We start from the raw sequence: 26,009 nt of genomic DNA on the forward strand, positions 1-26,009 counted from the left end.
CAGTTTCCGTAAGAGGTTGTCAGCTGTGTGCCTCTTATGGAAAGCGGTGATACAAAGCGTAGCCTGCCTAGGAACGAGTTGGCGTTTGCGAGATGCTGCTACTGGTGCCGCCGCTGCTGTTCTTGCTGCGGGAGGCAATACATCTACCCAGTGGGCTGTCACAGTCATATAGTCCTGAGTCTGCCCTGCTCCACTTGTCCACATGTCCGTGGTTAAGTGGACATTGGGTACAACTGCATTTTTTAGGACACTGGTGACTATTTTTCTGACGTCTGTGTACATTTTCGGTATCGCCTGCCTAGAGAAATGGAACCTAGATGGTATTTGGTACCGGGGACACAGTACCTCAATCAAGTCTCTAGTTGCCTGTGAATTAACGGTGGATACCGGACACACGTTTCTCACCACCCAGGCTGACAAGACCTGAGTAATCCGCTTTGCAGCAGGATGACTGCTGTGATATTTCATCTTCCTCGCAAAGGACTGTTGGACAGTCAATTGCTGACTGGAAGTAGTACAAGTGGTCTTCCGACTTCCCCTCTGGGATGACGATCGACTCCCAGCAGCAACAACAGCAGCGCGAGCAGCAGTAGGCGTTACACTCAAGGATGCATCGGAGGAATCCCAGGCAGGAGAGGACTCGCCAGACTTGCCAGTGACATGGCCTGCAGGACTATTGGCTTTCCTGTGTAAGGTGGAAATTGACACTGAGGGAGTTGGTGGTGTGGTTTGCAGGAGCTTGGTTACAAGAGGAAGGGATTTAGTGGTCAGTGGACTGCTTCCGCTGTCATCCAAAGTTTTTGAACTTGTCACTGACTTCTGATGAATGCGGTCTAGGTGACGTATAAGGGAGGATGTTCCTAGGTGGTTAACGTCCTTACCCCTACTTATTACAGCTTGACAAAGGCAACACACGGCTTGACACCTGATGTCCGCATTTGTGTTGAAATAATTCCACACCGAAGAGGTGATTTTTTTTTGTATTTTGACCAGGCATGTCAATGGCCATATTCGTCCCACGGACAACAGGTGTCTCCCCGGGTGCCTGACTTAAACAAACCACCTCACCATCAGAATCCTCCTTGTCAATTTCCTCCCCAGCGCCAGCAACACCCATATCCTCATCCTGGTGTACTTCAACAGTGACATCTTCAATTTGACTATCAGGAACTGGACTGCGGGTGCTCCTTCCAGCACTTGCAGGGGGCGTGCAAATGGTGGAAGGCGCAAGCTCTTCCCGTCCAGTGTTGGGAAGGTCAGGCATCGCAACCGACACAATTGGACTCTCCTTGGGGATTTGTGATTTAGAAGAACGCACAGTTCTTTGCTGTGCTTTTGCCAGCTTAAGTCTTAAAATTTTTCAAGCAAGAGGATGAGTGCTTCCATCCTCATGTGACGCTGAACCACTAGCCATGAACATAGGCCAGGGCCTCAGCCGTTCCTTGCCACACCGTGTCGTAAATGGCATATTGGCAAGTTTACGCTTCTCATCAGACACTTTCAATTTTGATTTTTGGGTCATTTTACTGAACTTTTGTTTTTTGGATTTTACATGCTCTCTACTATGACATTGGGCATCGGCCTTGGCAGACGACGTTGATGGCATTTCATTGTCTCGGCCATGACTAGTGGCAGCAGCTTCAGCACGAGGTGGAAGTGGATCTTTCCCTATATTAACCTCCACATTTTTGTTCTCCATTTTTTAATGTGTGGAATTATATGCCAGTATCAATAGCAATGGCCTACTACTATATATACTGCGCACAACTGAAATGCACCACAGGTATGGATGGATAGTATACTTGACGACACAGAGGTAGGTAGAGCAGTGGCCTTCCGTACCGTACTGCTATATATACTGGTGGTCACTGTCAGCAAACTGCAAAACTAAAATGCACCACAGGTATAGAATCTAGATGGATAGTTTACTTGACGACACAGAGGTAGGTAGAGCAGTGACCTTCCGTACCATACTGCTATATATACTGGTGGTCACTGTCAGCAAACTGTAAAACTAAAATGCACCACAGGTATAGAATCTAGATGGATAGTATACTTGACGACACAGAGGTAGGTAGAGCAGTGGCCTTCCGTACCGTACTGCTATATATACTGGTGGTCACTGTCAGCAAACTGCAAAACTAAAATGCACCACAGGTATAGAATCTAGATGGATAGTATACTTGACAACACAGAGGTAGGTAGAGCAGTGGCCTTCCGTACCGTACTGCTATTTATACTGGTGGTCACTGTCAGCAAACTGCAAAACTAAAATGCACCACAGGTATAGAATCTAGATGGATAGTATACTTGGCGACATAGAGGTAGGTAGAGCAGTGGCCTTCCGTACCGTACTGCTATATATACTGGTGGTCACTGTCAGCAAACTGCAAAACTAAAATGCACCACAGGTATAGAATCTAGATGGATAGTATACTTGACGACACAGAGGTAGGTAGAGCAGTGGCCTTCCGTACCGTACTGCTATATATACTGGTGGTCACTGTCAGCAAACTGCAAAACTAAAAAGCACCACAGGTATAGAATCTAGATGGATAGTATACTTGACGACACAGAGGTAGGTAGAGCAGTGGCCTTCCGTATTGTACTGCTATATATACTGGTGGTCACTGTCAGCAAACTGCAAAACTAACATGCACCACAGGTATAGAATCTAGATGGATAGTATACTTGACGACACAGAGGTAGGTAGAGCAGTGGCCTTCCGTACCGTACTGCTATATATACTGGTGGTCACTGTCAGCAAACTGCAAAACTAAAATGCACCACAGGTATAGAATCTAGATGGATAGTATACTTGACGACACAGAGATAGGTAGAGCAGTGGCCTTCCGTACCGTACTGCTATATATTCTGGTGGTCACTGTCAGCAAACTGCAAAACTAAAATGCACCACAGGTATAGAATCTAGATGGATAGTATACTTGACGACACAGAGGTAGGTAGAGCAGTGGCCTTCCGTACCGTACTGCTATATATACTGGTGGTCACTGTCAGCAAACTGCAAAACTAAAATGCACCACAGGTATAGAATCTAGATGGATAGTATACTTGACGACACAGAGGTAGGTAGAGCAGTGGCCTTCCGTACCGTACTGCTATATATACTGGTGGTCACTGTCAGCAAAACTCTGCACTGTACTCCTCCTATATAATACTGCTGGTCCCCAGTCCCCACAATAAAGCAGTGTGAGCACAGATATATGCAGCACACTGAGCACAGATATGGAGCGTTTTTCAGGCAGAGAACGGATAAAACTGGTGGTCACTGATCAGCAAAACTCTGCACTGTACTCCTCCTATAAAATAAAAGCTGCTCACCAGTCCCCACAATTAAGCAATAAGCACAAATATTTGCAGCAACATTAATAAACGGAGAGGACGCCAGCTACGTCCTCTCCCTAACATTTCCAATGCACAAGTGAAAATGGCGGCGACGCGCGGCTCCTTATATAGAATACGAATCTCGCGAGAATCCGACCACGGGATGATGACGTTTGGGCGCGCTCGGGTTAACCGAGCCATACGGGAGAATCCGAGTATGTCTCGGACCCGTGTAAAATGGGTGAAGTTCGGGGGGGAGGGGGGGGGGGGGTTCGGTTTCTGAGGAACCGAACCCGCTCATCACTAATTATAATTCATTTTGATGAACATCATCTTCTCCACATTTTCTGGATAGTATACTTGAGAACAAAGAGGTCGGTAGAGCAGTGGCCTTCTGTACCGTACTGCTATATATTATATACTGGTGGTGAGCAAACTGTGCAAAACTGAAATGCACCACAGGTATGGATGGATAGTATACTTGAGGACACAGAGGTAGGTAGAGCAGTGGCCTACTGTACCGTACTGCTATATATTATATACTGGTGGTCAGCAAACTGTGCAAAACTGAAATGCACCACAGGTATGGATGGATAGTATACTTGACGACACAGAGGTAGGTAGAGCAGTGGACTACTGTACCGTACTGCTATATATTATATACTGGTGGTGAGCAAACTGTGCAAAACTGAAATGCACCACAGGTATGGATGGATAGTATACTTGACGACACAGAGGTAGGTAGAGCAGTGGACTACTGTACCGTACTGCTATATATTATATACTGGTGGTCAGCAAACTGTGCAAAACTGAAATGCACCACAGGTATGGATGGATAGTATACTTGACGACACAGAGGTAGGTAGAGCAGTGGCCTACTGTACCGTACTGCTATATATTATATACCGGTGGTCAGCAAACTGTGCAAAACTGAAATGCACCACAGGTATGGATGGATAGTATACTTGACGACACAGAGGTAGGTAGAGAAGTGGCATCTGTACCGTACTGCTATATATTATATACTGGTGGTCAGCAAACTGTGCAAAACTGAAGTGCACCACAGGTATGGATGGATAGTATACTTGACGACACAGAGGTAGGTAGAGCAGTGGCCTACTGTACCGTACTGCTATATATTATATACTGGTGGTCAGCAAACTGTGCAAAACTGAAATGCACCACATGTATGGATGGATAGTATACTTGACGACACAGAGGTAGGTAGAGCAGTGGCCTTCTGTACCGTACTGCTATATATTATATACTGGTGGTCAGCAAACTGTGCAAAACTGAAATGCACCACAGGTATGGATGGATAGTATACTTGACGACACAGAGGTAGGTAGAGCAGTGGCCTACTGTACCATACTGCTATATATTATATACTGGTGGTCAGCAAACTGTGCAAAACTGAAATGCACCACAGGTAAGGATGAATAGTATACTTGACGACACAGAGGTAGGTAGAGCAGTGGCCTACTGTACCGTACTGCTATATATTATATACTGGTGGTCAGCAAACTGTGCAAAACTGAAATGCACCACAGGTATGGATGGATGGTATACTTGACGACACAGAGGTAGGTAGAGCAGTGGCCTTCTGTACCGTACTGCTATATATTATATACTGGTGGTCAGCAAACTGTGCAAAACTGAAATGCACCACAGGTATGGATGGATAGTATACTTGACGACACAGAGGTAGGTAGAGCAGTGGCCTACTGTACCATACTGCTATATATTATATACTGGTGGTCAGCAAACTGTGCAAAACTGAAATGCACCACAGGTAAGGATGAATAGTATACTTGACGACACAGAGGTAGGTAGAGCAGTGGCCTACTGTACCGTACTGCTATATATTATATACTGGTGGTCAGCAAACTGTGCAAAACTGAAATGCACCACAGGTATGGATGGATAGTATACTTGACGACACAGAGGTAGGTAGAGCAGTGGACTACTGTACCGTACTGCTATATATTATATACTGGTGGTCAGCAAACTGTGCAAAACTGAAATGCACCACAGGTATGGATGGATAGTATACTTGACGACACAGAGGTAGGTAGAGCAGTGGCCTACTGTACCGTACTGCTATATATTATATACCGGTGGTCAGCAAACTGTGCAAAACTGAAATGCACCACAGGTATGGATGGATAGTATACTTGACGACACAGAGGTAGGTAGAGAAGTGGCATCTGTACCGTACTGCTATATATTATATACTGGTGGTCAGCAAACTGTGCAAAACTGAAGTGCACCACAGGTATGGATGGATAGTATACTTGACGACACAGAGGTAGGTAGAGCAGTGGCCTACTGTACCGTACTGCTATATATTATATACTGGTGGTCAGCAAACTGTGCAAAACTGAAATGCACCACATGTATGGATGGATAGTATACTTGACGACACAGAGGTAGGTAGAGCAGTGGCCTTCTGTACCGTACTGCTATATATTATATACTGGTGGTCAGCAAACTGTGCAAAACTGAAATGCACCACAGGTATGGATGGATAGTATACTTGACGACACAGAGGTAGGTAGAGCAGTGGCCTACTGTACCATACTGCTATATATTATATACTGGTGGTCAGCAAACTGTGCAAAACTGAAATGCACCACAGGTAAGGATGAATAGTATACTTGACGACACAGAGGTAGGTAGAGCAGTGGCCTACTGTACCGTACTGCTATATATTATATACTGGTGGTCAGCAAACTGTGCAAAACTGAAATGCACCACAGGTATGGATGGATAGTATACTTGACGACACAGAGGTAGGTAGAGCAGTGGCCTACTGTACCGTACTGCTATATATTATATACTGGTGGTCAGCAAACTGTGCAAAACTGAAATGCACCACAGGTATGGATAGATAGTATACTTGATGACACAGAGGTAGGTAGAGCAGTGGCCTACTGTACCGTACTGCTATATATTATATACTGGTGGTCAGCAATCTGTGCAAAACAGAAATGCACCACAGGTATGGATGGATAGTAAACTTGACGACACAGAGGTAGGTAGAGCAGTGGCCTACTGTACCGTACTGCTATATATTATATACTGGTGGTCAGCAAACTGTGCAAAACTGAAATGCACCACAGGTATGGATGGATAGAATACTTGACGACACAGAGGTAGGTAGAGCAGTGGCCTTCTGTACCGTACTGCTATATATTATATACTGGTGGTCAGCAAACTGTGCAAAACTGAAATGCACCACAGGTATGGATGGATAATATACTTGACGACACAGAGGTAGGTAGAGCAGTGGCCTACTGTACTGTACTGCTATATATTATATACTGGTGGTCAGCAAACTGTGCAAACTGAAATGCACCACAGGTATGGATGGATAGTATACTTGATGACACAGAGGTAGGTAGAGCAGTGGCCTACTGTACCGTACTGCTATATATTATATGCTGGTGGTCAGCAAACTGTGCAAAACTGAAATGCACCACAGGTATGGATGGATAGTATACTTGACGACACAGAGGTAGGTAGGGCAGTGGACTACTGTACCGTACTGCTATATATTATATACTGGTGGTCAGCAAACTGTGCAAAACTGAAATGCACCACAGGTATGGATGGATAGTATACTTGATGACACAGAGGTAGGTAGAGCAGTGGACTACTGTACCGTACTGCTATATATATAGTTATACTGGTGGTCAGCAAAATTCTGCACTGTCCTCCTACTATACACAACAATGCAGCACAGATATGGAGCGTTTTTCAAGCAGAGAACGTATAATACTGGTGGTCACTGGTCAGCAAAACTCTGCACTGTCCTCCTACTATATAATACTGCTGGTCCCCAGTCCCCACAATAAAGCAATTAGCACACTGAGCACAGATATTTGCAGCACACTGAGCACAGATATGGAGCATTTTTCAGGCAGAGAACGTAGATATTTGCACGTGCAGCACACTGAGAGCACAGATATTTGCAGCACACTGAGCACAGATATTTGCAGCACACTGAACATAGAAACTGAGAGGACGCCAGCCACGTCCTCTCACGATCATCTCCAATGCACAAGTGAAAAATGGCGGCGACGCGCGGCTCCTTATATAGAATCCGAATCTCGCGAGAAATCGACCACAGGATGATGGCGTTCGGGCTCGCTCGGGTTAACCGAGCAAGGCGGGAGGATCCGAGTTGCTCGGACCCGTGCAAAAAAAGGTGAAGTTCGGGCGGGTTCGCATCCCGAGGATCCGAACCCGCTCATCACTAGTTTCTATACATTGTATCTCTGTTATTGGTGTTATTAAGAAATCACTAAGTGCTTTATTTTTCCTATTTTTTTGCACATAGTAACCTAGAGGCACTACATTGAGATACATTTTTTGTTTCAATGACCTATGCTACAGAACCTTTAAAATAATTCGGACTACAAACACGTATGAGGGCGTGATGTCTCTAAATAGTAGAAATGACTTTAAAGCTAAGGGTCACACAATCAACACATTGTAGTCATTCCACAATTGTACATTTGTAAAAGACCTCTGACATAGACCTCACTGACATTGATATGGAAATTGAAGGGTCTGGGATTTACAAATCATCATGTTTTGTAAGAACAGTAAGACTTGAAGCAAATATTTTCTAGAAAAACCTTACTTTGCAGGCCAAATGTCTAGGCAGGGTTGGAAAAAAAACAGGTTTAAAAAAATAATAATAACCATTTTTTTTTTCTGTTTTTTTTTTTTTCAACTTTTTTTTTGCATGAATGTCCTAATGGAAAAAAAAAGGAATCTTTTGTATTTATATTATTACTGTGAAAAATGTTATGGATTAGAAACCTTGATCAAACATGTTTTAATGCTTACTAACATTAACAATGCAAAGATATTAGGCTTTGATATGACTTATTTGACATCTTTCAATAAAACTAGGCTTACCATACTATCCCTTTAAACAGGGGCAGTCATAAATTACACACATGTTATAGCTGGCTGCCTTCATGCCTGCACTTCACCTGATTTTAATCAGCTAGAGAAAATGTGTAATTCATGAGTGTCCCGGTTTAAAGAAATGGTATGGTAAGCCAAAATAAAACCATTATTTTACTGCTCATCTTTCCAATTAAATCTGAATATACCCCAACACCAGAGTCCTCCTTTCGTAGATTTGAATATATGTAGATAGATTAAACATATTAAAACATGCAAAGTACTCTCAGATATATATGAAATTGAAAATAAGAATAACAAGTTAATGTTAAGCATTAGTCCTACTTATTACTTATAGTTAGACTTACCATACCATCCCTTTAAACCACTTATGAATCACACAGATTCTGTGGCTGATTACAACCAGGTGAAATGCAGGCTTGAAGTCAGCCAGCCACAGAACCTGTGTAATTCATGAGTGTTTGGGTTTAATTATAAGAACAGTAAGCCTACTTATAATTAAATAAATCTGAATAGTAATACAAAATGGAAAGTGCAAAAGCACTTTTCAGAGAAACACACACACACAAACACACACACACACACACACACACACACACACACACGCACAGTTAAGTATTAGCACTGGGCATGCCACTGCCATTAAACATTTTGAATAAAAACTACATTTTTTAAGTATAATAGGCTTTTTTTTAAAGAAGTCATGGTGTCCTGCCTGTAGTTACAGCATACTCAAAAAAAAACAGAGTGGTTTAAAAAAAAAACAAAAAAACATTTGGTTTAAACCAGCCAACCCTGTGTCTAGGGTAAACTATCTTCCAACATAGGCCCTCATTCCGAGTTGTTCACTCGGTAAAAATCTTCGCATCGCAGCGATTTTCCGCTTAATGCGCATGCGCAATGTCCGCACTGCGACTGCGCCAAGTAAATTTGCTATGCAGTTAGTAATTTTACTCACGGCTTTTTCATCGTTCTGGCGATCGTCATGTGATTGACAGGAAATGGGTGTTACTGGGCGGAAACAGGCCGTTTTATGGGCGTGTGAGAAAAAACGCTACCGTTTCCGGAAAAAACGCAGGAGTGGCCGGAGAAACGGAGGAGTGTCTGGCCGAACGCTGGGTGTGTTTGTGACGTCAAACCAGGAACGACAAGCACTGAAATGATCGCAGATGCCGAGTAAGTCTGGAGCTACTCAGAAACTGCTACGAGGTGTGTAATCGCAATATTGCGAATACATCGTTCGCAATTTTAAGATGCTAAGATTCACTCCCAGTAGGCGGCGGCTTAGCATGAGCAAATCTGCTAAAATCCGCTTGCGAGCGAACAACTCGGAATGAGGGCCATAGCACCCATCACTGTAGTATTTTATCTTAAAGGAATCAAAATCTAAAAATGTTCACTAAGGAACGCATTAACATCATAATTATTACTTGAGTGGCTTAATATAATTAAAACCTACAGTATATTCTAATACCAACTTTTGTGTTTGCAAAATATATTTTTTTCTGTCATCTTCAATCCAGGTTAAGCTCAAACATTTCTTTTTTACAATTCAGAAAATTAAATACAGTATAGCAACTGTTGACTGGGGAAATTAATGTAATTATGTATTTCTTTACACAAGCGGTTAGGAAACTTTTAGACCATCCCTGTGGACTTGTCTTTTATATTATAAATTGTATTTAATTGTAATATCATCATCAGAAGATTTATACATGCTTAATGTTTAGCCTCTATAATCATTTTCTTCTCCAGATATGAAAAGGCATTATATCATCAACTCTGTGTTAGAGTACCAACTCATTAAAATTATGTATTGACGCTGGGAAGGTTAAAATAGCTTGTTTTCATATGTACGAGGGGCAACAGTAGTCACCTTAGGTGGTAGCCAATGTTGCATAGCCTTATCTAGGGGTCTGATAGCAAATAGTACAATAGGTACCATTGCAGAGGTGGATTCAAACCTCACTGGGCCCTAAGCAAGACATCCATTTGGGGCCGCCCCTCCTCAAAAAAATATAATATATATATATATATATATATACAGTCATTATCATTAGCATATTGTACTGTTGTATGACACCAATGTCATATTTATAATTAATATTATTGTGGATAATATTTCTTATTTTACTTATGTTGTATTAATTATCATGCTTTTGAGCTCACTATGAGTTATGTTATTATCCAATTATGTAGTAAGTATCATGTTGTCATTGACATCTAAGTATATTACTGGATCTATATGTTTTTGTATCAAGCCGATTGATGTTCACAAGTTTGATATATAAGAACTCAGATATACAAGTATACAGTATGTAAAATTACAGCCTTAAAAAACAGCTTTTGGAACTATTATTCTTTACTAGACTCCGGTGGAACGCATTTATTTCCTGTTTGCATTCCAAGTGGGTGATACAAATTGTCGGGAATAGACATTTATTTGATGTTAGCGGCCATGTGACTATTATGGAGGCGTGTTTATCGTCACTATTACATAGTACTAATAGGCGTGACCCAGCGCCGGGGCACTGAGAAATGATGTGGCACAGCACAGTAGAGCAGCGCCAATGAGAGATGTGGACCCAATAGATGATGCGTTACGGGTACGGCCGGACTTAGTTGGTGCAGCGTGGACAGATGACGCGGCTTGTACCGTTGATGTGATCCGCATCAGTGGTGTGGCCTGTCTGATAAGGGTTGTGTCTATGTTACCTTCGTGCTAAGGACCTGGACGTGACAAAACGAGAGGGCAAGAGAGAACTTCTGCTCTTACAGCTCCTAAATGTTTTCTTCACTCTCCGTTCATTTGGGGGAATTTTTTTTCTATGCAGCATTGGGCCCTCGCGGGCTTGCTTCGCTCGCCACGCTTCGAGCTCAGTGTCTCGCTCCGCTCTGCTTCGCTCGCCACACTTTTCTATTCCAAATAGATTGTGACATGGACGCAGGGGGTTATGGGAAAGGTCCTCTGCACAAAGAGAAACTAGACTACCGTCTGATAAGGTAAAGTTTGAATGCCTCTCGGACGGATGACGCGGCCTGTGCCGCTGACGTGATCAGCGTCAGAGGCGGCATGACCTTTCAGATGAGGCGGAGTTTGATTGCCTCTCTCACAGTGTAGGTCAGGAAAAGGTATGCGTTCCAGGTGGAACGCATACCAGAAGTAAGTATTTTCAAACAGGTGGCGGTTGTTTAAATCTGTTTTGTCCCTATTTTAGGTCTTTTTTACTCGGAGATCACACTCCTTTGTTTTCAGATTGCAATATAAAGTATCAAATCTTGGGTGGAGGGTTCTCGAATTAAGGCTTATTTTGCCTTTATATATTATAAGCTTACTATGCTTTCACTAATTAGAGGAAGTGATGTAACCTCAGTAGAGGTTTAAATAGCAGCTGCAGTAATCAGCATACCACTTTGAAATCTGCACGTTTGTTTGCTGCACAAGCACTGTGTGCAGTGCGGTGAGTGTACATGCTTTAGATCTCCATCTATCTGTTTTTATGGGCTGTAGTTAAAAAAAAGTTCTAGGTCCTTTGTTAAATGTCTCTTGTTGTAAAAGGACGTTAAGATCCTTTTTTTCTGTTTAAATGAATTGCTGCATAAGTTTTGCAAAGCTGATGTGTCTAAAAGCTATGAATGCACTATTGTTACAAATTGATTTTTAAAAATGTGTAAACAAATTGAAACATTTTTTTTTATTTTTTGAAGATTCATGTGTGAATCCTACTGTGGAGGTTTCTTTACCAAAAATTGTTTTAATTCCTGTTTTACACTCAGGGTATGTATGCTTTTTATTTTAGTTTGGCTAAAAGATGGCTAAAAATGATAATCGTTTAGATAATCTCCAATTCAAATTTTCTCTATAGAGAATTCCTGCAAGTTCTATTTGACGCTTTCTGGATATAAAAGTTTTTTTTAATATACCCAGGTATGTGTCCAGGAAATTAGATATGCTTATTTATTCACAATTATTTTTTTTTATAATACACAATGTATCCAGTATTTTCATTAGGTGTTTTGAAGGACACTTTCATATACACATTATCCATTATGGCATTAGTAGATGAGCTTCACTAAAATTATTGGGTCTTAACAAGATTTCTCGTTTTGAGATTACAATATTTCTCCAGGTATGTACCTATGGAGTCAAATTGTCTATATTAAATCCTCGATTTTGAGAGAAATCTCTACTAATAAATATTACGTCTCTAGTTTTTTATTAGGTCGTGATATGACATTTTGAATTTACAATTCCAATTTGTGTATCTGGTCCTGCTTTTATTATTGGTAGGTACCAGTCTAATTAAATTCACTTTTCTTTGACTACATTTAGTTAAATTAAATCCACTTTTCCTTTACTACACCTAGTCTGTCTTTTACATATATTAAGTAAAATATATATTTTTGTCACCCTTAAAAGAGCTACTCCTGATGAAGTTGATTAGATGAAACGCGTAGGGTTTGTCAGTCATCAGTTTGCAATCCAGTCTGTGAAGATTCTCTCTTTTTGAGCTCCCACCTTGTTAAGGTGAGGGAGGATAGAATTTACCATCATCATATTCTGGACAACTCTCACTGATTTATACATTTTTATCTTTGTACAATTCTATACTGTGCTTTAAAACTTTGTGTGAATAAACCATAAATTGGTATTAATTGGCCTTTGGCCTTTCTGTTTGGGTGATTTTCTGGTGAGGGGATTTCTGTTCTAGGACCCTGGAAAATAATAACTATAAGATTTCCCCAACCAGCAGTTTATACCTGTTTGGATCTTTTCTGGAAGAATTTATGAAAACATTATTCAACTAATATAGCGCACTTGGGAATTGTGTTTTATTTTAGTATATAATAACACTTGGGGATGCAAAATACAGTAGCTGTGGGCTTTACCGCGCTGCTTCAGATTCTGGGTAAAGTGTCTGGAGTTCTTCAATTAGCAGCTTTAAAAGCCCATAACTAGCCCCATAGAAGCACTTAATGAGGATTTCTGCTCACACTTCCCTTGAGGAAATCTACCTGGCTAGATGTAACTCGTCTGAGTAATATTCCGCTGGATACCTTATTGCTAGACAGTTTGGAGGAAACTCTTTTGGGCCAAATGATATTCATTCTTTTAGGTAAAAGGATCTGAAATAAGCTTACACTTTATTTTATCCATGTATGAGCATTTAATACGTTATTAATACATTGTTATTAAGGTGTTACACTATTGCACTTTATTTGCAATTCTTTGGAGGTACATGTAATCTGATAGTGCCATCAGGAAGTGAGTTCCAAGCCAGTTGATGGAATTATAAAAGCCTATTGAAGGCAAGATAGAGTTCGGGTCCCACCCCCACCCCCCTTCCTCCATAAGTCAGGTGATGGGGAGAAGTACCGTATGGTGGCTGCCCTGGCGGTGCCCCCTGGAGCCATTGTTATAGCCCTAAGTAGAGATAATATTGTGTAGGCTGCAAAGAGCCAGATAAAGACCCCATAGGACCCTAGGAAATATACCATCTCAGGGTCCCATATTAATGTATATAAATACATATACATACAGCTCTCCCCCCATAATAAAGCTCTTCCCTTCTCACACAGCCCCCCCCCCCCCACAAACACATGGCTACCTGACTCAATCAGATCCCCATAATATAGCTATCCTCTCTTACACAGCTCTCCCCCTAATATAGCTCTCCACTCCTCACACAGCTCTCCCACTCACTCAGATCCCCCCAATATAGCTCTTCCAATGCACTCAGATCACCCAAAACAGCTCCCCCTCACTCAGCTTCCCCTCATAAGATTTCCCCCACTCATATATGTATCCCTTCATCACAGACTTCCCTCCACATAGGTATTTCTCAATCTAATAGACAAACCAGGACCAGGGCCGACCAACCAGGACCAGGGCTGGGTATGTTTTGTGTGTGTGTGTGTGTGTGTGTGTGTGTGTGTGTGTGTGTGTGTGTATGTATGGGGGGGGACCACAGCATTTTTTCCTTACTATTTAACATTTTCTAAGCTTTCACAGACTGAGGCACGCACGGTTCTCACTGCTTCTGTCAAACTTGCACATTGGAATGTAAGAGTTGTCATACGAAAAAGACTCGTACACACTCACACAATGTAATTGTCTCAGACTTAAAAGCATGCACGATATTACAATGGCCAAGTTTTGGGACAAACTCACACCTTATAATGTGTGAAAAGGCGCAAGTTTGCCTCGCACAATATACTCATACCCTATTACATTTGGCCTTATATGTCAATCAAAGAAAATGTGTTTATATATCTAGTACAGTATATTATGTTTATTCTAACCTAAATAATGCATATAAATATTAATTTACATGATGGCATTGATCTGACTCCATATTAGAGTAAAAGTCTTGCAATAATTAAGGCCAATACACATAATTAAATGTATAAACAGATTAACTAGAAAAAAGCAAAGGCAAATCCATATGTATATAATAAGGTATTAAAAATAAATCTGAAGAAAGACATTTTGTAAATCCTTTTTGCATCACCAATTAACATGCGAACAATGAGTGAGATTCACTCACTCAATAGCCATCCAAGTAACCTTCAATGCAGGATAAATTGGGTGCCAGCTCCAAGGTCACAGAGAGTAGACTCCAGTGTAGAGTAGAAGTCTGGTGCTAAATAACAAGGTCACTTCTCATTTTAACAAATGATAGTCATTAATAATGTTTGTCTTTAAGGCACATCATCCATTACAGCACACAAAGTTACACAATACATAACTATTCTTAATTGAAAATGGATACAGGAGCACATATTGTGTCTACAGCATGTAATAAATAAAAGGTCACTGAGTCTTCATTAGTTTGGTCTACTCAATATAGGAGCATCAAGCTTATTACACCTTAATAAGTCCCTCTGAAATCATTGGCAATTTGTCAGCACATACCTTGGTTTTTATGTATTTGGTATCCAATCAGATATTTTGTTAAGAATAAGCTTTTCTAAGAAACACATTTGTCACTTGTGAGGAACACATTGGGAAAATTTAAGAAAAGTAATGTTTTATCTAGTAGCAACCAATAAAATTCTACTGTCCTTCTTCAAGTATTTTTAGAAAATTAAAGCCATGTCCCAATTAGATATGTTGGGTCACATCATCTATTTTATATTTACCTGTGAACCAGTTTCAGTAATCACTCAACTTTATGCATGTTCTGATAATCTAAACCGTCTAGGCAGCACAGATGGTGTAATGGTTAGCGTTACTGCCTCACAGCACTGAGGTCATGGGTTCAATTCCCACCATGGCCCTAACTGTGTGGAGTTTGTATATTCTCCCTGTGCTGCGTGGGTTTCCTCTGGGTACTCCAGTTTCCTCCAACCATCCAAACATATGCTGGTAGGTTAACTGGCTCCCTACAAATTAACCTTAGTGTGTATGTGTGGTAGGGAATATAATTTATAAGCTCCACTGGGGCAGGGACTGATGTGAATGGCCAACTCTCTCTGTAAAAGCACTGCGGAATACGTGTGCGCTATATAAATAACTGGTAAAAAATTTTTTTTTTTAAATGGTATTGTTGAGTAACATTTAAGTGAGTGTGGGGCAGATTTACTAAGCCTTTGAGAGAGATAAAATACTATCCACTTGGCTCCTGTCATTATTCAAACACAGCCTGTAACATGACAGAAAGGCGCTGATTGGCTGATACTTTAACTCTCTTTGCTTTATTACTTTGCAAGGCTTAGTACATCTCCCCCTATATGAGAACTTGTAATGACAGTATTCATCCTGAACTATATATTCTGGTCTGTTTATAGTCAGGGCTGTCAACATATCATCTGGCCCATATTAATAGGTGGGTTGTGTCCACACATGGTTGGTATGGCTATGTCCCGTCAAGACCCTTTGTAGAAGTTGCACACTAAAAGGTGTGTGACTGTGCCATCTTGGGGATATGGATTCACCTCCTCCTGCTCTCTGTGTCCCCTAAATAGTCTCAAGCCCAGATACTTTGTACTTTGTTCACACTAGCCCACGGTCTCTTCTGCCTTGATACCATATGTATAGATTGTGTAAAAGAAATAGCAGATAATTTACAGTATTTGTATCATGATCTCCGTATTGTGCAGCACTACAAATTCGTTGGGGATGATAAAACTTGTTGCGTATAATAAATGATGCTACAGCCAATCAGCTTCCAACTGTCATTTCTCACACATGACAGTTGAGAGCTGATTGGCTGGAGCACCATTTATCATATGCAATGAGTTGTATCACTCATTGATAAATGAGCCCCTAATTGCATAATTATATTATGGTCTGATGCAACAAACGGGTTCACTACGATATGCCGGCGGTCGGGCTCCCGGCAACCAGCATACCGGCGCCGGGAGCCCGACCGCCGGCTTACCAACAGTGTGGCGAGCGCAAATGAGCCCCTTGCAGGCTCGCTGCGCTCGCCACGCTACGGGCACGGTGGCGCGCTACACGCGCCACACTATTTTATTCTCCCTCCAGGAGGGTCGTGGACCCCCACGAGGGAGAATAAGTGTCGGTATGCCGGCTGTCGGGCTCCCGGCGCCGGTATGCTGGTCGCCGGGAGCCCGACCGCCGGCATACTGAAGACCACCCCAACAAACATACTAATGTTGTACCATCTAGTAGCAACTTTTAGAACACTTATCAGGCAGTCACTTAATGCTGATTCATAATCATTTTAAAGAACAATAAATTGCTATAGATATACTGGATGGTATCGGGATGCTGGCAGTCAGAATATCGACAGCGGCATTCCGACGCTCAAGATCCCCACACCTACTAGGTAAGTATGCTATCCCTAATCCCTATCCTCCTTAACCCAAACCCTTCCTACCCATAGCCTGACTCTAACCCCCCCCCACCCATGCAGCTGATAATGTCGATTTTATATTAAAACAGAAAGCTATACCTTTAAACACACTTTTACCATAGAGCCGCTGCAGCCGCTAGACTTAATATGCACTCTACGTACCTTTAACGCTATTTGCGTACAGAGTCCCGTACTTTGTACGGACTTAGCGTACAAACGCCGTGCTGGGGGTACAAAGTACACACAGCGCGCACACACCCAGAGATACACTTTAAACCTTTGATTGATAATGCAATGCAATGATATTTCACTTTAAACCTTATGCAGCAATTCAATGCAATAATGCAATTACACTTTAAATCTTATGCAGCCCTGATGGTACAAAGTACTCGCAGCGCGTACACACCTAATTATTACACTTTAAAACCTTAGCAGGGAAAAGAGGACACAACACCGATTTGTAGTTAATCACTGGGTTCCGACACCACAGAGTAATATTTCTGAAAGGGGGGTTAACAATATAAATTATGCACTACAATACAACAGAGTAAATGGCTACAGTCAATGTACATACGTGAGAATATTCGCTTGCACTTCCTGGTCCAGTCCTCCGTTAATCAAATAGATAACGTTGTGAGTCTTTTGCCTGGCCGGCCTGCAGCAGGCTTTATTTATACAAGTCTTCCAAAAGCAATACAATGGATACTGTAATCCTTTTGTCCATTGGACACAGGATTGCACTTTTACAGTACAGGAGAGGTCATAGGTTAATTTGAAAAGGTAGGCGATGTCTTTCTCAACTGCTCTTGTGGGTGGTCTCCTCTGGATTCCCGCCGCATACATAATATACAGTAAATACAGTTTAAACCTATATTCTGCTTCTGCACATAACTATCCTCAGGAACATGCAATCTTCTGCAAACCAACACCGGATGTTACCCTTAAAATACCCTACAGCTGGATACCAAACACCACCTTATAACCTTAGTCTGTCCCCTCCTATCCTGTAAAGGTGAATCCCTTTGTTCTGGAATCATTTAAACTGTTGTTACTTTCTGATGTGATGCAGGGGGACTATGTGTACAATGTGCACTATTTGGATTAAATACGTAATGTTTCGATAGCCCTCCATGCGTTCACAAACTCAGCCGAAAAATACCCATACCACGCGCAGGACCGCGGGAGCGACCATACGCAAATTGCGGATATGTGCACGCACGGCGGAACAAGTGCACGCGCAGCGGGCATGTGTGTGTTGTTAGTACGTGATGTGTGTACTGCAATATTTTTCAACTTTGACAGTCCACCCTTTGGCAGTCAACAATAACTGCCACTATCTAATCACTAAACAGAAAAATATCAAAACAATATTTACAGAAGATGATGATCGGGGAGAGTTGTAGGCGGGAAATGTATGACCTAGTGAGACAGTAAAAAGTATGCATGTATGGATCCATGTCTGAGGGGCATGTATCATCGTGCCGTAGATGTTCTAAATAAGCTTCGAGGTATTGTGAAGTATACATTAAATCCTTCTTATCCCGTATTAAGGGTCTGTAAGTGGGCCAACAAACACTACCGAGCTCTTTTCGACTTCTTGTTCCAACAAATGGGGTGCACATTTAGTTGATGATACATGGAGGGGGAAGATATGTGAGTGCTAGTACATGTGGATATCACCTGTCGACTATGTGTGTCATTAACTGAAGGTTGTAGAGATGAAGATAAGACACATATCTAAAATACATTCACATAACATTTTCATAAACATTCTTGGGTAGGGTCGATGTCTTTTCTGGATGGGTGGATCTGGGCAGAGGGGGAGACAAACGAAAAATGGGTGAAAGAAACAGGCCATGGAATTAATTTGCAATCCTTATCACAACACTGTCTCTATGGATGGGTCGTAAATTAAATCTGCTGCTGTAACAGCTCCTTAGACTCATCAATTTTGTGCCATGAAAATGCTGCGTTAGAATTCGAACACACCTAAATATCAAGCCAATAATTATGACGACTCCCAGGATACAAAGGAGAAACTTCCCTACACTCATAATAACATTTTGAGCCCACTCTCCTAATCCTGAGAACCAATTGCGTGGGTTCAACCATGAGACCCAGCCGGTCAGTTCATTACTCACAGCAGTCAGGGTAAGGTTTTGTCTCCTTCGGAACTCCCACTTCAACTGCAAGATATCATCCATCTTTTGATCGATGATCTCCGTGGGGTCGTCAGTGCTGTTCGTGATATACGTACAGCGCTTCTCGCCGTATTGAGTTGCCAAAGTGACACAGTACCCACCCGTCACGGCTGTGACATAATTAAGGACCATCCTGTGCTGAATCAATTCCTTCTTGTAAGCTTGTAACTTCCTTCCTGTATACCTGAAGGTATCGTCATACATCTCAGTGATATTAACTATCAAGTTCACCAGCGCCTGGATATACCTATAATTTATAATTCCTCTGGCAGTACGGGTGATGTCTAATGCGAGAAGGAATTGAATCCCGGTGGATTCGTGGATCAAATCAGAGGCTTCGTGCTCTGTCCTATCTATGAGGTGTCTCTTGACGATGTGCTCATAATGAGTGTGAGTATAAGGAGCCTGAACACTGCGGTGAACATCTTTCATTTTATCATGGGTTATGGTCATGACCTCTGGCAACACTCTTCCAACATAACACAATCCTTCTGAGCTCGGGGCAAGCCACTTGTACGCTTTCCTCCCACATTGAAATAGGCATCATCGGGGAGAACATATGGGACAGAATATGACATTACCATATTGCAAACTTTCCAAGTGAAAAACCCAATCCCTAGTTCTCCCATCTGCTCTGTACAAGTATCGGGCTGGATGATATGAGCACAGTACCCTGGTGATACTTCTCCAACCCACATGGTCTTGCTTCCTCGCGTATACCTATAACGGAAATACCTTCCACTGTTGGCTATTTGGCGTACAAGTTGTGAGTCTATGGGTATCTTATCAGCTCTGTGTGAAAAGGTCATTGTCTGGTTATTCTAGGTCACTTCCCAATTTCCCGGTTTTCGGTAATTGGAAATGTTGAAACACACTAAGGATCTGTCTACATGATACTGGTGGAGCTTCAAGCTAGGGGGCCTAGAAATATTAAATTTCTTGTCCACCGGTCTCCCACCCCGTAATTCGAGTACCTCATCTATTGCTAAAGGGTATGGTACTAATCCTGACTTGCTCTGACCTTGAGGTACTTGTGAGCACACCCAGCATTCTGTCTGGTTTAAGACCTTACCCACTAGTGAGTGGTAATCACTCAATGGATGACGGTCCATGTCGATATTAAGGTTGGACTGAAATCTCTGGATGCACCCATCCTCGACTATGTTCTCACAATTCTTACAAATGCAATTTTACTCAGACAATAACCCTTCACAGTGCCCGTCGAGCTCCTTGACTACCAGATCGCTTTCTGATACTCGCCTTTGCTCGATTAGTGTGTTGCTCTTGAGATTCTACAAGTCCATCCTCGCCATCAGAACCCATTCCAGATCCCTTCTCGACCTCTCTGGGACCCTCACCGAAACAGACTGTCCTGGTCAACATCAGGATTAACAGGAAAACCAGGAACGCAGTCTCTTGGGGTAACTCCATCTTTTTTAAGGGAAGAGAAGGGAAACAAGAAGGGGGAGAAAGAGAAGGAGAGAAGGAGGGTAGTGGGAGATGGAGAAAGAAAAACTGGTGCGACAACCGCCTCTGGTCTTGTTCTCTGCGCTCAGGTGCCGTCTCAACCTTCCCGGAACAGACACTCCAGTGATACGATGTTCTCTACACTCTGCTCTTTGTCACGGGTTCTCTCCGGGTCAGCGACCTTCTTACAGTGGGACGAGTGGACCCAAGTCTCTCTTTCGGCAACCTTTAATGCCGTCGTGCTGGTTAGCAAGACTTGGTACTGTCCTTCCCACCTGTCAATGAGTTAACCTGAGCGTAGAAAATTTCGAATCATTACATAATCCCCAGGTTCAATGTCGTGACAATTACTGTTTGGTAGGTCAGGAATCACCAGCTTTAGATTCCTATTTTGATTCCTCAGCTGCTGGCTCATCTTAACCAAATATTTTACAGTCACTTCGTTATTGCATTTCAAATCATCCTGGGGGTCTATCATTACATGGGGTTGTCGGCCAAAAAGAATCTCAAAGGGTGACAGATTAAGGGGGGACCTGGGAGTGGTTCTGATGCTGTACAATACTAGGGGCAAAGCTTCTTGCCACAACAATCCAGTCTCAACCATCACTTTGCTCAGCTTGTTCTTAATAGTGCTGTTCACTCTCTCCACCTTCGCACTCGCCTGTGGTTGGTACGGAGTATGCAGCTTGCTATTAATTCCCATCAGTTTGCACATTACCTGAAAGACTTCACCTATAAAATGGCTACCCCTATCGCTTTCAGTTATTCTAGGGATACCATATCTACACACAAATTCCTGCACAATTTTCTTTGCAGTGAACGTAGCAGTATTTGTGGCAGCAGGGAACGCTTCTACCCAATTGGAAAACACATCAATACAAACTAACACATATTTTAAATTCCTATAGGGTGGTACCTGTATGAAATCAATTTGTATTACCTGAAAAGGGCCGTCTGTTGGAGGGATATGGGATGGCTCTGTTGGTATTGGCTTTCCAATATTCTTCATCAAGCAAGTAAGACATGTCATTGCTCTCTTACCTGCATGAGAAGAGAATCCTGGCGCACACCAGTAGGCTCTCACCAGCTTACACATACCCTCTTTACCCAGATGAGTCAGACCGTGTGCCGCCTCAGCTAAGCTTGGAAGATATGCTCTGGGGGCTACTGGCTTACCGTGTCCACCTGTCCAGAGTCCTGAGGACTCCTGGTCATACCCCTTTGACTTCCAGACCGTCTTTTCCTTTGGAGAACACAAATTTTGCATTTCAATTAATTTTTGTGTGTTGATTGTGTTGAATGTCATCAGTGATGTGATGTTCGTTTGTTTGGGGGTGCTGGCTGCTGATTTAGCAGCTTCATCTGCCCGGCTGTTACCAAGTAAAATTGGATCTTGGTTGTAAGTATGTGCTTTACACTTGATAACAGCCACTCTGTCTGGTTCTTGTATTGCTGTTAGAAGCCTTTTTATGTGGGACGCATGCGCTACAGGTGTGCCAGCTGCCATCATAAAATTTCTGAGGCGCCATAGGGCCCCGAAATCATGCACCACTCCAAAGGCGTACCTTTAATCTGTGTAAATATTAGCTGACTTACCCTTGGCCAATTCACACGCTCTGATTAGGGCGACCAGCTCAGCAACTTGTGCTGAGTGCAGTGGGCCCAGGGGCTCAGCTTCTATGATACTTCTGTCGTCTACAACTGCGTACCCAGTGCACAAGTCTCCTGAGTCCGTCTGTCTGTGGCAACTACCGTCAGTGTAAAAAGTAAAATCTATGCCTTCCAGTGGGTTGTCACTAATGTCAGGTCTCGCAGTGAAAGTCTGGTTCAGATATTCCATACAATCATGCGTATCAGTGTCTGCACTAAATCCTCCTTCACCATCATTCTCATCCTCCACCCTTTGTGTCTGTCCAGGCACACTTGGCAGATAAGTTGCAGGATTTAGTGTGCTGCATCTCTTTATGGTGATGTTTACAGAAGCCATTAGTGATAATTCCCACCTTGTAAACCGCGCAGATGAGACTTGTCTGGTTTGGGCAGATTTCAGTAAGGCCGATACTGCATGAGGTGTATGGACGGTCAAGTTGTGTCCTAACACTACGTCTTCGCTTTTACTCACTAGCAAAGCTATCGCTGCAACACTTCGCAAGCATGTGGGGAGGGACTGTGCTACGGTGTCCAACTGTGAACTGTAGTATGCTACTGGTCTGCTGGCATCACCATGTTTCTGTGTTAAAACACCTGCCGCACACCCAGCACTTTCCATACTGTACAATTCAAAGGGTTTCCCATAATCTGGCATGCCTAATCCAGGTGCCTGTGACAGGCACTGTTTGAGTCTCTCAAATGCCAGTTCGGACTCATCTGTGTGCGAGACCCGTTCTGGTTTGTTTGAAGAGACCATTTCTTGCAAAGGTAAAGCCAGCAATGAGAACCTTGGGATCCAGTTTCGGCAGTACCCACACATTCCAAGGAAAGTGCGGATCTGTTCCTGGGTTTGTGGCAGAGTCATGTCTCGAATCGCCTGTATTCTATCAGCTGTGATATGTCTAAGTCCTTGCGTCAAGCAATGTCCCAAATATTTTACCCTGGTCCGGCACAGCTGCAACTTATCCTTTGACACCTTGTGTCCTGTATGGGAAAGATGAAACAGAAGCTGTTCCGTGTCTTTCAAGGACGATTTGAGTGAATCAGAACACAACAACAAGTCATCAACGTACTGTATTAGCACTTATCCACTCTCAGGTTGAAAGGATTGTAAACAGTCATGTAAGGCCTGGGAGAAAATACTTGGGCTGTCAATGAAACCTTGGGGAAGACGAGTCCAGGTGTACTGCACTCCCCTGTATGTGAATGCAAACAGGTATTGGCTGTCAGGGTGCAGAGGGACAGAAAAGAAGGCAGAACAGAGGTCAATGACAGTGAAAAATTTTGCAGTCGGGGGAATTTGCATAAGGATGACAGCTGGATTGGGCACTATGAGGAATTGGCTCTCAACTATCTTGTTTATCCCCCTTAGATCCTGCACTAGCCTGTAACCCCTCCCCCCACTCTTTTTCACAGGGAAGATGGGACTATTGGCAGTGCTGGACATCCTGACTAGGATGCCCTGTTGTAGCAAGCGCTCTATGACGGGGTACACTCCTAATTCTACCTCTGGCTTCAGAGTATACTGAGGGATTTTTGGAGCTATCCTACCATCTTTTACTTGCACTACTACTGGAGCTACATTCGCCATCAATCCAGTGTCTTGTCCATCTTTGGTCCAAAGGGATCCCGGTATTCGTGAGATCATTTCCTCTACCTTTGATGGACATTTGTCTATAACAGCAGAATGCAACATTAGCCTTTGAGGGGTGTCTAATATATCTTGCACTTCCTGAACGTGATTCTCAGGTATATCTAAGAAGATACCCTCAGTAGTACAATATATGACACACCGCATTTTACACAATAAATCTCTTCCAAGTAGATTAGTCGGAGCCGATGCAGCTAGCAAAAAGGAATGCTTGGTCTGCAAAGGCCCTATCGTAATCTCTGCTGGTCTACTCAAGGGGTATTGCTGCACTGTTCCTGTTACTCCCATTGCCGAAATTGTTTTACCCGTGGTTTTTATACCTACCGTTGAATTTAACACTGACCTGGCCGCCCCTGTATCTACAAGAAAAGGTAATGATCTACCAGCTACATCAACTGTGACCTCAGGTTCATTACCAAGGCTAGCAATCAACTTCACTGTCTGCAGACTACAGGTGTGGCCCAACCCCTATTGTATATTGTGACCCTCCCACAGCGCGCTGGCAGCTACAATATGTGAGGGGGGTAGCTAAGAATTTTCGTAGGTCTGCCAGTCCCTCCTAGGTGGGTACCACTTTGTTTCCCCTGTGTGTGGCTCATAACTTCTCCTATGCCGTCCCTTATCCCAATTATGTGTATTATAGTGTGGTTCATATCCTGGTCTAGGGGGTCGATATACATTTTGTGTGCCTTTATAACTACAGTTCCGTGCAAAATGTCCTTCCTTCCAACAGTTATAGCATACTACTACACGCGACTTACCATCAGGGGTCTGGGGTTTTGGCTGATGTGGTTTTGTTGTAAGAGCATTTATACTTACTGTCATCAGCTTATCCCCCTGAGACTCCCTGTGCTTAATGACGTTTCCGGTCGTGCTCGATAGCGGACTCTCTTAATGCAGCCACCGAGATACCTCTCCAGTTAGGTAGAGAGGTTTGTACCCTTGTTCTTAACACCTCTTTTAACCCGTCCATTAATACTGACACAGCTACCTCCCTGTGATGTACATTGTACTGAATGTCCTCGATCCCAGTGTATCTAGCCATTTCCTGCAGTGCTCGATGGAAATATTCGGATGCCGTTTCACCTTCTTTTTGTCTTATGGAAAAGATTTTATTCCATTTGACAACAGTTGGGAAATATACTCCTAATTGCAGATTTATTTGCCGTACATTCTCCTGAGTGTACTCATCAGTGAGAGGTACTTCTGCGTCTAATCTACAATCAGTTATAAATTTCGCAGGGTCAATATTGGAGGGTAAACATATCCGTAGCACTGTTCGCCAATCTTTGTTTGTGGGTTCGGTGGCGTTACCTAATTCTTTAATGAACCTTTGGTATGCGGCTAGATCCTTTCTGGGATCGGGAAATTCTGACATAATTGACCTCAATTCTGCCCGGGACCAGGGACAATGCATGGCAATATTCCTGACGGGAGTTACTCCCTAAGCGTCAGTCCTCCCATTGGGGACTGCGATCACCCTGACAGGATTTAATTCAATTACACCATTTTGATTTGACTCTACAATGTGAGGTGCTATTGTTTCTGATAATGTACGGTACCGTACTTACCTGTGGACACGACCTCACTTATCCCTCCACTAGGGGGCCTTACTACTGCTCTTGCTGGTTAGACCTTGCCCACCTTAGTGTCTTGTATGGTGGCTGCTAGAGAGAGTGCCGATATCGTGCTGGGCTCATCTTCCTGCTCGCAGTCCTGGGAAAAATTTAAAATGGGATACAACTGGCAAGGGTTAGCGTTAGTACATTTATCAACTATACTCTTATCGGATACCAATATGCCATTGTCTGTAGCCACTTTCTCCCCCACAATATACGGTGGTGGTGGTGCGGTTGCCATCATTTTATCATTTTCCTGCTAGGTTTGGTACCTGCTGCATGAGCTAATTCTCTTTGCATATCCCCCTCTTGC

This window comes from Pseudophryne corroboree, chromosome 11 (genome assembly GCF_028390025.1).
Source record: "Pseudophryne corroboree isolate aPseCor3 chromosome 11, aPseCor3.hap2, whole genome shotgun sequence".
Lineage (NCBI taxonomy): Eukaryota > Metazoa > Chordata > Amphibia > Anura > Myobatrachidae > Pseudophryne > Pseudophryne corroboree.